This window comes from Dendrobates tinctorius, unplaced genomic scaffold (assembly GCF_039654945.1).
Source record: "Dendrobates tinctorius isolate UK_male_01 unplaced genomic scaffold, ASM3965494v1 ptg000102l, whole genome shotgun sequence".
In the NCBI taxonomy this organism is placed as follows: domain Eukaryota; kingdom Metazoa; phylum Chordata; class Amphibia; order Anura; family Dendrobatidae; genus Dendrobates; species Dendrobates tinctorius.
Genome location: NW_027361770.1, coordinates 15,796,775 through 15,810,278, shown reverse-complemented (window position 1 = coordinate 15,810,278; position 13,504 = coordinate 15,796,775). Strand labels below are relative to the sequence as shown.

At 49.0% G+C, this 13,504-nt stretch overlaps 1 pseudogene; it reads left to right on the top strand.

Annotated features, from left to right (window-relative positions):
* The window catches only part of LOC141099804 (large ribosomal subunit protein uL11 pseudogene), a 38,034-nt pseudogene extending 28,955 nt beyond the window's left edge, over positions 1-9,079 (top strand).
* Positions 9,080-13,504: the final 4,425 nt, after the last annotated feature.

Sequence of the window (13,504 nt, the reverse complement as noted above, 5' to 3'; positions counted from 1 at the left end):
TAGGGACTTTTTTTTTTTTTTTACAGTGGCGGAGGAATACAGGGCGGAAGGATACCTACCTCCCGACACTGGTTTCCTGGAGCCCGTAGAGAACGGTAGCATCAGCTGATGCTACTGTTCTCCACGCAAGATCGTTGTGGGACACTCGTGGACTTCTGCGGATCAGGGGTAAGTATATTGGTGCTTTGTTATTTTAATATTTATTCCAAAGAAGACAATGGCTTTGGGGATCAAAGTGACAAGTGATGGTGAGTATGTACTCTGTTATATGTACTGTATGTCTATATGTATGTATTGTATGAATGTATTGTATGTAGTATATATGTATGTTGCATGCATGTAGTATATACGTAGTATATATGTAGTATGCATGTTGCATGCATGTGGTATATATGTAGTATGTATGTTGCATGCATGTAGTATACATGTATGTTGCATGCATGTAGTATATATGTAGCATGCATGTGGTGTATATATATGTAGTATGTATGTTGCATGTAGTATATATGTTGTATATATGTATTATGATGTTATATGTGGTATATATGTAGTATGCATGTTGCACGCATGTGGTATATATGTAGTATGTATGTATGTTGCATGCATGTAGTATATATGTAGTATATATGTATTTTGCATGCATGTAGTATGGATGTTGCATGCATGTAGTATATATGTTGTATGTATGTATGTATGTTGCATGCATGTAGTATGTATGTTGCATGTAGTATATATGTTGTATATATGTATGTTGCATGCATGTGGTATATATGTAGTATGCATGTAGTATATATGTGGTATACTGTATATGTAGTTTGCATGTTGCATGCATGTGGTATATATGTAGTATGTATGTATGTTGCATGCATGTAGTATGTATGTAGCATGTATTTTTTTTTTTTTACATTCAACACATAGGCCGGATGATGGGACTACTACTGTCCCATCATTGGCTAATGTGTGAATCATCGTCATGGTAGCAGGCATCGCCCGATGGGACTTGTAGTCCCATCGGACGATGGTTGCACAGACCCCCGCAGCCTGCACAGACCCCCCGGACAGTCGGCACAGACCACCGGCAGGCCGGTACAGACCCCCGGCAGTCGGCACAGCCCCCCGGACAGTCGGCACAGCCCCCCGGACAGTCGGCACAGCCCCCCGGACAGTCGGCACAGCCCCCCGGCAGGCCGGCACAGCCCCCCGGCAGGCCGGCACAGACCCCTGGCACTCCGCACAGACCCCCGGGCAGTCCGCACAGACCCCCGGACAGTCGGCACAGACCACCGGCAGGCCGGCACAGCCCCCCGGCCAGGCCGGCACAGCCCCCCGGCAGGCCGGCACAGACCCCCGGCAGGCCGGCACAGACCCCTGGCACTCCGCACAGACCCCCGGGCAGTCCGCACAGACCCCCGGACAGTCGGCACAGACCACCGGCAGGCCGGCACAGCCCCCCGGCCAGGCCGGCACAGCCCCCCCGGCCAGGCCGGCACAGCCCCCCGGGCAGGCCGGCACAGACCCCCGGGCAGGCCGGCACAGACCCCCGGGCAGGCCGGCACAGACCCCCGGCAGTCGGCACAGACCCCCGGACAGTCGGCACAGCCCCCCGGACAGTCGGCACAGCCCCCCGGACAGTCGGCACAGCCCCCCGGCAGGCCGGCACAGCCCCCCGGCAGGCCGGCACAGACCCCTGGCACTCCGCACAGACCCCCGGGCAGTCCGCACAGACCCCCGGACAGTCGGCACAGACCACCGGCAGGCCGGCACAGCCCCCCGGCCAGGCCGGCACAGCCCCCCCGGCCAGGCCGGCACAGCCCCCCGGGCAGGCCGGCACAGCCCCCCGGGCAGGCCGGCACAGACCCCCGGGCAGGCCGGCACAGACCCCCGGCAGTCGGCACAGACCCCCGGGCAGTCGGCACAGACCCCCGGGCAGTCGGCACAGACCCCCGGGCAGTCGGCACAGACCCCCGGGCAGGCCGGTACAGACACCCGGGCAGGCCGGTACAGACACCTGGGCAGGCCGGCACAGACACCCGGGCAGGCCGGCACAGACCCCCCCCGGAAGGCCTGAACTGACAGCGCATCATGATGCGCACAGACCGCGCATCATGATGACGTCATTTCGGCAGCCAATCAGAGCCACAGTAGTGGCTCTTTGCATTATGGGAACTTCCGATTCCGATATCCGATATTGAAAAAATATCGGTACTCGGTATCGGAATTCCGATACAGCGAATATCGTCCGATACCCGATATCTGCAGTATCGGAAAGCTCAACACTAGTAGTATGTATGTTGCATGTAGTATATATGTTGTATATATGTATGTTGCATGCATGTGGTATATATGTAGTATGCATGTAGTATATATGTGGTATATATGTAGTATGTATGTTGCATGCATGTAGTATATATGTAGTATGCATGTTGCATGCATGTGGTATATATGTAGTATGTATGTATGTTGCATGCATGTAGTATGTATGTAGTATGTATGTAGCATGTAGTATGTATTTTTTTTTTTTTTACATTCAACACATAGGCCGGATGATGGGACTACTACTGTCCCATCATTGGCTAATGTGTCAATCACCGTCATGGTAGCAGGCATCGCCCGATGGGACTTGTAGTCCCATCGGACGATGCTTGCACAGACCCCCGCAGCCTGCACAGACCCCCGGACAGTCGGCACAGACCACCGGCAGGCCGTCACAGCCCCCGCGCCAGGCCGGTACAGACCCCCGGCAGTCCGCACAGACCACCGGCAGGCCGGCACAGACCACCGGCAGGCCGGCACAGCCCCCCGGCAGGCCGGTACAGACCCCAGGCAGTCGGCACAGACCCTGGGCAGTCGGCACAGACCCCCGGGCAGGCCGGTACAGACCCCCGGGCAGGCCGGTACAGACCCCCGGGCAGGCCGGCACAGACACCCGGGCAGGCCGGTACAGACCCCCCGGAAGGCCCGAACTGACAGCGCATCATGATGCGCACAGACCGCGCATCATGATGATGTCATTTCTGCAGCCAATCAGAGCCACAGCAGTGGATCTTTGCATTATGGGAACTTCCGATTCTGATATCCGATATTGAAAAAATATCGGTACTCTGTATCGGAATTCCGATACAGCGAATATCGGCCGATATCCGATATTTGCAGTATCGGAATGCTCAACACTAGTAGTATGTATGTAGCATGTAGTATATATGTTTTATATATATATGTATGTTGCATGCATGTGGTATATATGTAGTATGCATGTAGTTTATATGTGGTATATATGTAGTATGCATGTTGCATGCATGTAGTATATATGTTGTATGTATGTTGCATGCATGTAGTATATATGTGGTATATATGTAGTATGCATGTTGCATGCATGTGGTATATATGTAGTATGTATGTATGTTGCATGCATGTAGTATGCATGTTGCATGCATGTGGTATATATGTAGTATGTATGTATGTTGCATGCATGTAGCATGTATGTAGCATGTAGTATGTATTTTTTTTTTTTTTTACATTCAACACATAGGTCGGATGATGGGACTACTACTGTCCCATCATTGGCTAATGTGTCAATCATCGTCATGGTAGCAGGCATCGCCCGATGGGACTTGTAGTCCCATCGGACGATGCTTTCACAGACCCCCGCAGCCTGCACAGACCCCCGGGCAGTCGGCACAGACCCCCGGGCAGTCGGCACAGACCCCCGGGCAGTCGGCACAGACCCCCGGGCAGGCCGGTACAGACCCCCGGGCAGGCCGGTACAGACCCCCGGGCAGGCCGGTACAGACCCCTGGGCAAGCCGGCACAGACACCTGGGCAGGCCGGTACAGACCCCCCGGAAGGCCCGAACTGATAGAGCATCATGATGCGCACAGACCGCGCATCATGATGACGTCATTTCGGCAGCCAATCAGAGCCACAGCAGTGGATCTTTGCATTATGGGAACTTCCGATTCCGATATCCGATATTGAAAAAATATCGGTACTCGGTATCGGAATTCCGATACAGCGAATATCGGCCGATACCTGATATTTGCAGTATCGGAATGCTCAACACTAGTAGTATGTATGTTGCATGTAGTATATATGTTGTATATATGTATGTTGCATGCATGTGGTATATATGTAGTATGCATGTTGCATTCATGTAGTATATATGTAGTATGTATGTTGCATGCATGTAGTATATATGTAGTATGCATGTTGCATGTACTATATATGTATGTTGCATGCATGTAGCATATATGTAGTATGCATGTTGCATGCATGTAGTATATATGTGGTATATATGTAGTATGCATGTTGCATGCATGTGGTATATATGTAGTATGCATGTTGCATGCATGTGGTATATATGTAGTATGCATGTTGCATGCATGTGGTATATATGTAGTATGCATGTTGCATGCATGTGGTATATATGTAGTATGCATGTTGCATGCATGTGGTATATATGTAGTATGCATGTTGCATGCATGTGGTATATATGTAGTATGCATGTTGCATGCATGTGGTATATATGTAGTATGCATGTTGCATGCATGTGGTATATATGTAGTATGCATGTTGCATGCATGTGGTATATATGTAGTATGCATGTTGCATGCATGTGGTATATATGTAGTATGCATGTTGCATGCATGTGGTATATATGTAGTATGTATGTTGCATGCATGTGGTATATATGTAGTATGTATGTATGTTGCATGCATGTGGTATATATGTAGTATGTATGTATGTTGCATGCATGTAGCATGTATGTAGCATGTAGTATGTTTTGTTTGTTTTTTACATTCAACACATAGGCTGGATGATGGGACTACTACTGTCCCATCATTGGCTAATGTGTCAATCCCCGTCATGGTAGCAGGCATCGCCCGATGGGACTTGTAGTCCCATCGGACGATGCTTGCACAGACCCCCGCAGCCTGCACAGCCCCCCGGACAGTTGGCACAGCCCCCCGGCAGGCCGAAACAGCCCCCCGGCAGGCCGGAACAGCCCCCCGGGCAGTCCGGCACAGACACCCGGGCAGTCCGGCACAGACACCCGGGCAGGCCGGCACAGACCCAAGGGCCGGCTGGCACAGACACCCGGGCAGGCCGGCACAGCCCCCCGGCAGGCCGGTACAGACCCCCCGGAAGGCCCGAACTGACGGCGCATCATGATGCGCACAGACCGCGCATCATGATGACGTCATTTCGGCAGCCAATCAGAGCCACAGCAGTGGCTCTTTGCATTATGGGAACTTCCGATTCCGATATCCGATATTGAAAAAATATCGGTACTCGGTATCGGAATTCCGATACAGCGAATATCGGCCGATACACGATATTTGCAGTATCTGAAAGCTCAATACTAGTTACTAACGTAATACAGTAGGGGACACCTCATTTAGAAATTTTGTAGCATCTAGTCAATGTTATAAAGGCCACATCGACAGGCGCCCATAAAATTCTTCTGTTACTAACGTCATACAGTAGGGAACATCTCACTTTGAAATTGTTTGGACCATGTAGTTAATGTTATACAGGCCTCAACAACAAGCCCCCCAAAAATTCTTGTTACTAACATAATATAGTAGGGAACATCTCACTTAGAAATTGTTTGTAGCGTCTAGTCAATGTTATACAGGCCTCATCGACAGGCCAAAGAAAATTCTTCTTTCTGTTACAAACGTAATAAAGTAAGGGACATCTCACTTAGAAATTGTTTGCAGCATCTAGTCAATACAGGCTTCATTGACAAGCCAAAAAAATTCTTCTGTTACTAACATCATACAGTAGGGGGACATCTCACTTTGAAATTGTTTATAGCATGTAGTCAATGTTATACAGGCCTCAACCACAGGCTTCAAATAATTTTGTCGGTTACTAACGTCATATAATAGGGGACATCTAATTAAAAAATTGTTTGAAGCATATCTTCTTTGTCTCCAGCCCTGATCCACACTGAAACAATTCTTTCTTCTGTGAGCAAAGTGATTCATCACACCATATTTCATCTCATTTTGTGCTGCTGAAGTTCAGCTGTTTGCAGAGGTTGTGCAGAGTAAAAAAATTTGTAGTTACTCATTGTGTGCTCCTCGCACACTATCTGAGCAACATGACTGGGAAAAACGGTCAGGAGATGCTCCGGTGTCTGGATAGGGCGGACGCGCTATCCAGACACCGGAGCATCTCCTGACCGCCACTGCCGGTAATTATTATAGTATGGACGTTGTTCCCTGTACATACAGCGGCCACTTGCGGGTGGTATTATAGACAGCATTATGGGTGATTAGTCAGGTTTAGTGTCTGCATTTAAGTATCACCCTATAAATGTTTATTGTTATAGGTAATAACGTCTATTAATTGTAATGGCTATTTTTTAGCGGTGGAGGCTTATTACAACAGACATTTAAAATATGGGCTCTTTATATTATGTTGCAGTATGTGAGGATATAGTATTGTATTGTCAATTACTCATTCCCTTTGAGGTTGATGTACTATTTTGAGTAAAACTGCCATTTCTAGATAGCCATATAATTGGAGTCGTATAGCAGCCTATATTTTCCAGGTGCTGGATGTGTGCGTCTTTTTTAGATGTGTAATCACAATATACATATGTGTATGTTTACTTCCCCTTATTCCCCTAATTGGTGATGTGTAGTATTTTATCTATGGTTCTAAACAATAAAGTCTTTTTTCATATTAGTAAAAGAAGCCTTTTAATCATCTTTTTTCTGTGGATATGTTACTGTACTGTATGTTGTAGTTTTTAGTGTACTGCATTGTTCTCGCATAATTGCAGTCCCAGATATCATTAGTGTAGCTTTTGTTTTTGCTGTTGCTGCTGCTGGAGATTTTAACTAATTTGTGGAAATGTGAACGGTGCTGCTTGGGTGTCCATCTGCTGGGTTGGATCTATTCACTTAGTAGGAGAAGAGGATCATCACCTCGCTGCCACAAGAAGAATTCCAGGAGTAGTAAAGATTCAACATGGTTTATTCAACGCGTTTCAGGATTCAGGCGACCCCTTCGTCAGGCCATACCACATGCAATGGGGTTGGATGTATTGGCAGACCAGTCGGTTCCTATTACACTATTTCTACTGTAGTAAAATTAATGCCACTTTGTTAGTGCCTGCCACTAATTTTTGGAAATGTGATCACTCCTGGTTGGGTGTCCATCTGCTGGCTTGAGTGTAGTGGAAGACCTTTCGGTTCCTATTGTATTATTTCCACTGTGGTAAACTTGATGCCACTTTGTTGGTGTCTGGCAACAAATTTTTGTAAATGTTTAGACTCCTGGTTGGGTCTCCTTCATGTGTGTGGCCTCTAGCAGTAGGACTCCAATACCGGCAGTCCTCCACTTTCAACTACCCATGTTACTATCGTGCGCAAGTTTTTGCATTGATGACTGAACTTTTCTGTGGTTGGAAAGCTATCACTGCGATGCAAACTGTGTGCTTCACTGCTGTCTTGGGCAAAACCCCTGTCAAGATTGTCTACCAGCATTTTTGATACTACAGCATGGGCGCGTCCCTTTCCAGGGCGGAAGCAACAGGCAAAATTTACTTTTGTATTGTGGATAGAGCACACTGCTAACCCAGTAGTCAGCACTATTTCGAATCATAACTATACAGGTAATAATCATGTTGCAGATAGTGCTGCAAGAAGGCACTCCTGAGTCGGTCTCTTTCATGAGGTCCAACTCCACAGTGTTTTGGTGGCGGGATAACACTCAAGCTTTCATCCTGCGTCACCTCCTGACCACCAAGTACAACATAGAGGGAATCATTATCATCTTCATCTCGTGTTGCGCATTCATCACTTCTTCCTTATCGTCCTTTTCATGGTCCTCCATTTGTTCCTCCCATGGCAACCGCCTGTGAGCTGACAGACCTGAACTTATATATATTGTTGATCCTAACAGAATCCTCCTCTGCTTCCTCCTATTCCCCCGGGATCATCACCAACACCACCTCCTCAACCAGACTATTTAAAGTGTTCTCTAGCATATAGATCACAGTAATATACTGTAATGTATATAATAGTAATATATTTTGTTCTTAAACACGTTACCATTGACCTTAAAGTACAGGCTGTGGTAAATATGCCTGTCAATTTTCTTGGACTCATGATAATGATGAAGCACTAGACGAAGAATTCTCATCCTCCCCATCCAACACAGCTTCTCGGGCAAACGAGCATTAGTAGTACCCTTTCATTTGCCATTGCCCATATGTCTGCCCTTTCTACGTGCAAGGGTGTTCTTACGATAACGAGCACAAGAATGGACGGTCACTGGTTTATGGATAATTAAACCATCCTTAACCATCTTCCTAATTTGCTGATGGGAATTGGCATTGGCAGTCTCATTGGTTTCATTTGGATCCAGCCATACTTTTTTCTTGCCGCAGCGCAGCACGCTGAAGGCGAGCCTTTTCTGCAGTCTGAGCATACTCATGGCGGCTGCTCAGCTTCAGCTCTTTCTCTTTATGCTTCCCAGCTGGCAGAGGTGCAACTCTCATCGGTCGTCCCTAATCCGGGTTCATTCCACACTGAAACAGGCCAGAGTGAAGCGGAGCCCTTTAGTCTGACACAACTACGCCTCCTAAATTCGATCCCACTGAGATTAAAATCGTGCTCCTGCGATGCACTGGTGGGGAGCTTGGAGCCACCTCTGCTCCTAAAATCGGCCCTCTGGGTTTTGTCTCCCAAGAAATTCGGTGATGACATTGCCAAGGCAACAGGTGAATGTAAGGGCCTGAAGATCACCATCAAACTGACCATTCAGAACAGGCAGGCTCAGATTGAGGTTGTACCGCCTCCGCTTTGATCATCAAGGAGCTCAAGAAGCTGCCCTGTGACAGGAAGAAGCAGAAGAACATAAAACACAATGGCAACATCTCCATGGATGAAGTGATCAACTTTGCCCGTCAGATAAGGCCCTGATCCCTGACCAGATTGCAGTCAGGAACCATCAAGGAAATCCTGGGAACGGCACAGTCATGGGCTGCAATGTGGATGGCAGACACCCACACGATATCATTGACGATATTAACAGAGGTGCATTGAAGTGCACAGCGAATTAACTTGCAGGTGTCCAGGGTTGCAGAGGGACAGAAGAAAACAAATTTGCAAGATGATTTCACTGCATTCATACAGGCAACGCTCGCTTTCAAATATGCCCTCACCTCTGCTAAACAGGCCTACTACACAACTCTTGTATCTTCCCTATCCTACAACCCCAAACAATTATTCAAAACTTTTAACTCCCTTCTCCACCACCACTGCCCCTCCAACCTCTCTCACCTCTACTGAGGACTTTGCCACATATGTCAAAAATAAGATCGACCAAACAAGGCAACCACCACAACCCATTTGTATATATCAGACCAATGCCCAAATCCTATAACCTCCCTCTCCAACATAACTGAAGGGGAGCTTAATTGTCTCCTCTCCAAATCACACCTCACCACTTGTGCTCTAGACCCCATCCCATCCCACCTCCTCCCCAACCTCACCACCACACTTAACCCACCCCTAACCCACCTCTTCAACCTATCACTAACTTCTGGTACCTTCCCTTCTGCTTTCAAACATGCCACATTCATGCCTATCCTTAAAAAGCCAACCCTCGACCCAACCGCTATATCCAGCTATCACCCAATATTGCTGCTCCCATTCGCTTCCAAACTCCTGGAGCAGCACGTCCATGCTGAACTTTCCTCCCACCTCCCATCTAACTTTGACAATCTACAATCTGGTTTCTGCCCCCATCATTCCACTGAGACTGCCCTGACCAAAATTACTAACTACCTACTTACAGCCAAAGCTAATGGACAATACTCTATACTCTTCCTTCTGGACCTGTCCTCTGCTTTTGACACAGTTGTCCACTGCCTCCTATTACAGATCCTCTCCTCCTTTGGCATCAAAGACCTTGCCCTATCCTGGATCTCCTCATACCTTTCCAACCGCACATTCAGCATCTCCCACTCCCACACTACCTCCTCATCCCACCCTCTCTCGGTTGGAGTCCCCCAAGGCTCTGTTCTAGGACCCCTTCTCTTCTCAATCTATTCACATGGCCTGGGACAACTCATAAAGTCCCATGGATTCCAGAATCACCTTTATGCTGATGATACTCAGATCCACCTCTCTGGCCCAGACGTCACCTCTCTGCTGTCCAGAATCCCGGAGTGTCTATCAGCCATATCCTCCTTCTCCTCTCGCTTCCTCAAACTCAATGTGGACAAATCTGAACTCATCATCTTTTCTTCATCTCACAGTTCGTCCTTACCTGACCTATCACAATTAATGACATCACGCTTTCCCCCATACTGGAAGTCCACTACCTCGGAGTAACCCTTAAATCTGCCCTGTCCTTCAAACCGCACATCCAAGCTCTTTCCACCTCCTGTCGCCTCCAGCTCAAAAATATTTCCATAATCCGTCCTTTCCTCAACCCACAATCTACTAAAATACTTGTGCATGCCCTCACAATCTCCTGCCTCGACTACCGCAACATCCTTTTCTTTGGCCTCCCTGCTAACACTCTCCCACTTCTCCAGTCCATCTTTAACTCTGCTGCCTGACTAACTCATCTCTCTCCTTGCTACTCCTCAGCTTCTCCCATTTGCAAATCTCTTCACTGGCTCCCATTCCCTCAGCGTATCCAGTTCAAATTACTAATACTGACCTACAAAGCCATCGATAACCTGTCTCCTCCATATATCTCTGAATGAATCTCCCAATATCTTCGGTCACGTAATTTCCGGTCCTCCCAAGACCTCCTTCTTCTCTCCTCCACACTTTTTGCTCCTCACCTAATCACCTCCAAGACTTCTTCCCCCATTATCTGGAATTCTGTGCCCCAATAAGTCCGACTATCAACCACATTCGGATCCTTCAGACAGACCCTGAAAACCAACCTCTTCAAGAAAGCTTACAGCCTGCAATGACTCTGCTGCCTTCTCACCACTGCTGGAGCGATCGCCTCACCAACACCATTCCCTTAGCGTATCCAGTTCAAATTACATGGATCATGACAAATAGTCCTCCTTTGATTACTAATTTCTCCCATTGGCATAGCATTAACAAAGTGTCCTGAGTCAAAGTCTGTCTCTGAGTGTCGTTAGGTATTTCGCCAGTGGCCACCCATTGGCGCAGGACCCCAATCTCTCCATCTTCTTGTTGCTGCTGGATCCATTTGTCCTGGGATTGTTCTAGCATGCCTCTAGTGAGTACTATGTGGGATTTTTCTCAGGTCGTGGCAGTGAGTCCTGCGGTGGTAAGAGCGAACGGCATCTCCTCTCCTTCCAGGTCGTCATCTCGACTGTGCCCCGGGGCTGTTTGTCGAATCCTGGAGAGGGCGTCAGCATGTACATTCTCGGCTCCCCTTTTATAGATGATCCTGTACTGGAACTTGGCCATCTGGGCCACCCATCGTTACTCCAGGGCCCCTAATTTCACATTTTCGTGGTGGGCCTGCGGATTGTTGTCGGTTCGTATCACCACCTCGGAGCCCGCCAGGTATTCTGCAAACAACTCGGTCATGGCCCACACTTCTGCAAGGAGCTCGAGCTTAAAGGAGCTGTAATTGTCGGGATTACGTTTGGAGTCGTGAAGTGATCGACTGCCGTAAGCGATCACTCTTTCACAGCTATTTTGGACTTGCGACAATACAGCTCCTAGCCCGTGTAGGTTCCTGTCAGTGTGCAGTATGAATGGCTGTGAGAAATCCGCATAAGGTAACACCAGGGCATCCGAGAGTGTGGCTTTGAGATCTCTGAAGGCCTCCTCCTGCGCTTCTCGCCACTGAATCTTCCATCCAGTTGCTCCGGCAGGGGCCCCCTTCAGCAGGTCTTGCAGGGCTCGGGCTCGACGTACGAAGTTCTTTACGAAACGAAGGAAATATCCGGCCAACCCTAGGAAGGCTCGTACGTCTTTTACCGTCTCAGGAGTAGGCCACCCTTGGATCACGGCGACCTTTTCCACGGACGGTCTAACGCTTTCGGCGGAGACGGTATGTCCCAGGTATTCTGTGTATGAAACAGGTGGCATTTCTGGATCTTTACCTTCAACCCGTACTTCTGCAGCCACCGCAGGTGTTCCTCAAATGTGGCGGCATAGATGATGATGTCGTCCAGGTATATCAACGTGGCCTCGAAGTTTAGATCTCCCAGACACCGCTCCATCAGCCGTTGGAAGGTCCCGAGGGCGTTGGCCAGCCTGAACGGCATACGATTAAATTCAAACAGTCCCATGGGTAAGGTGAACCCGGTCTTGGCACGATCTTCCTCTGACATTGGCACCTGTCAGTACCCGCTGGCCAAATCCAGAGTCAAGAAGTATGTCGCCTTCCCCAGGGCGGATAGGGACTCCTCTCTCCGAGGCAGCGGGTACGAATCTTCGATGGTACAAGCATTCAATTTTCGATAGTCCACACAGAACTGCAAGGTGCCATCCTTCTTGCGGACCAACATGATGGGGGCCGCCCAGGGACTCTGGCTTTCTCAGATAACTCGCAGCATTTGGCCCAGTAATGTTTTTACCTCCTGATATAATTGTGGGGGAATCTGTCGATATCGTTCCCTGATGGGAGCCGTTCCTGCAGTGAGGATGCCATGAGTGATGGCTGTGGTACATCCAAAATCATCCTCATGGTTGGCGAATACCTCCTGGTACTGGCCCAAAAGCGTTTCTACCTGGAGGATTTGGGCCAGGGTAAGGCCAGAGAGTTCAGCTCGCATTCTCTCCAGGATGGCTCAGCCTTTATCTTCGGTCGAGGATCTGGTGGACTGAAGAGACCGGATAGATACCTCCCAAGGGTCCCCTGCCTACACTTTTAATTGGAACGCAGGGGTCCGAAGTACCTCTTCCAAAGGTCTCACCAGCTTCACCATTTCGGCCCGTGGTTTCAGGACGATGTCTTGGTCTTCTAGGTTGACGCAGTGCACCAGGACGGTCCCTTTCCGCACAGTGGCCAAGGTGCGGGCCACCAGGACTCCAGGGGGTAGGCGCTCCGAGAAGCATGGCTCCACCTGCATCTCCACTCCCTCCAGGGGCACAGGGGCCTGGATAGGCAAGGCCACTACTGTCTGCCCTGGCGGCAGCACGAGTGGAGGAGCCTCCGGCGCAATCGCCTTCCCCAGTACCTCACCCTCCTGGCAGTCCTGGAGGACTCGCGCTGCCCGCACCAACTGCTGGAAGATCCGCCCTTGGGGAATGCGGGAGACCCACTGGCTCAGAGTCTCTTGCATGGGCTCATTGAGGAGTAGGTTGCCGAACTCTCGTAGTATGTTCATACCCAGGGTAACCGGATGTTTGTCATTTGCGTCTCCCTGGGTAAGGATCACTCCCTGGCGGCCGAGTGATTTGCCGCTTAGCGAAATCTGCATCCAGACTTCTCCGACGACAGGAACCAGTAGCTGGTTGGTGGCTACCAACTTTATCACGGACCCCCACTGAGATTTCACTGCTTTGGGAAAATGCTGCCAAAAATATGTCTCTGG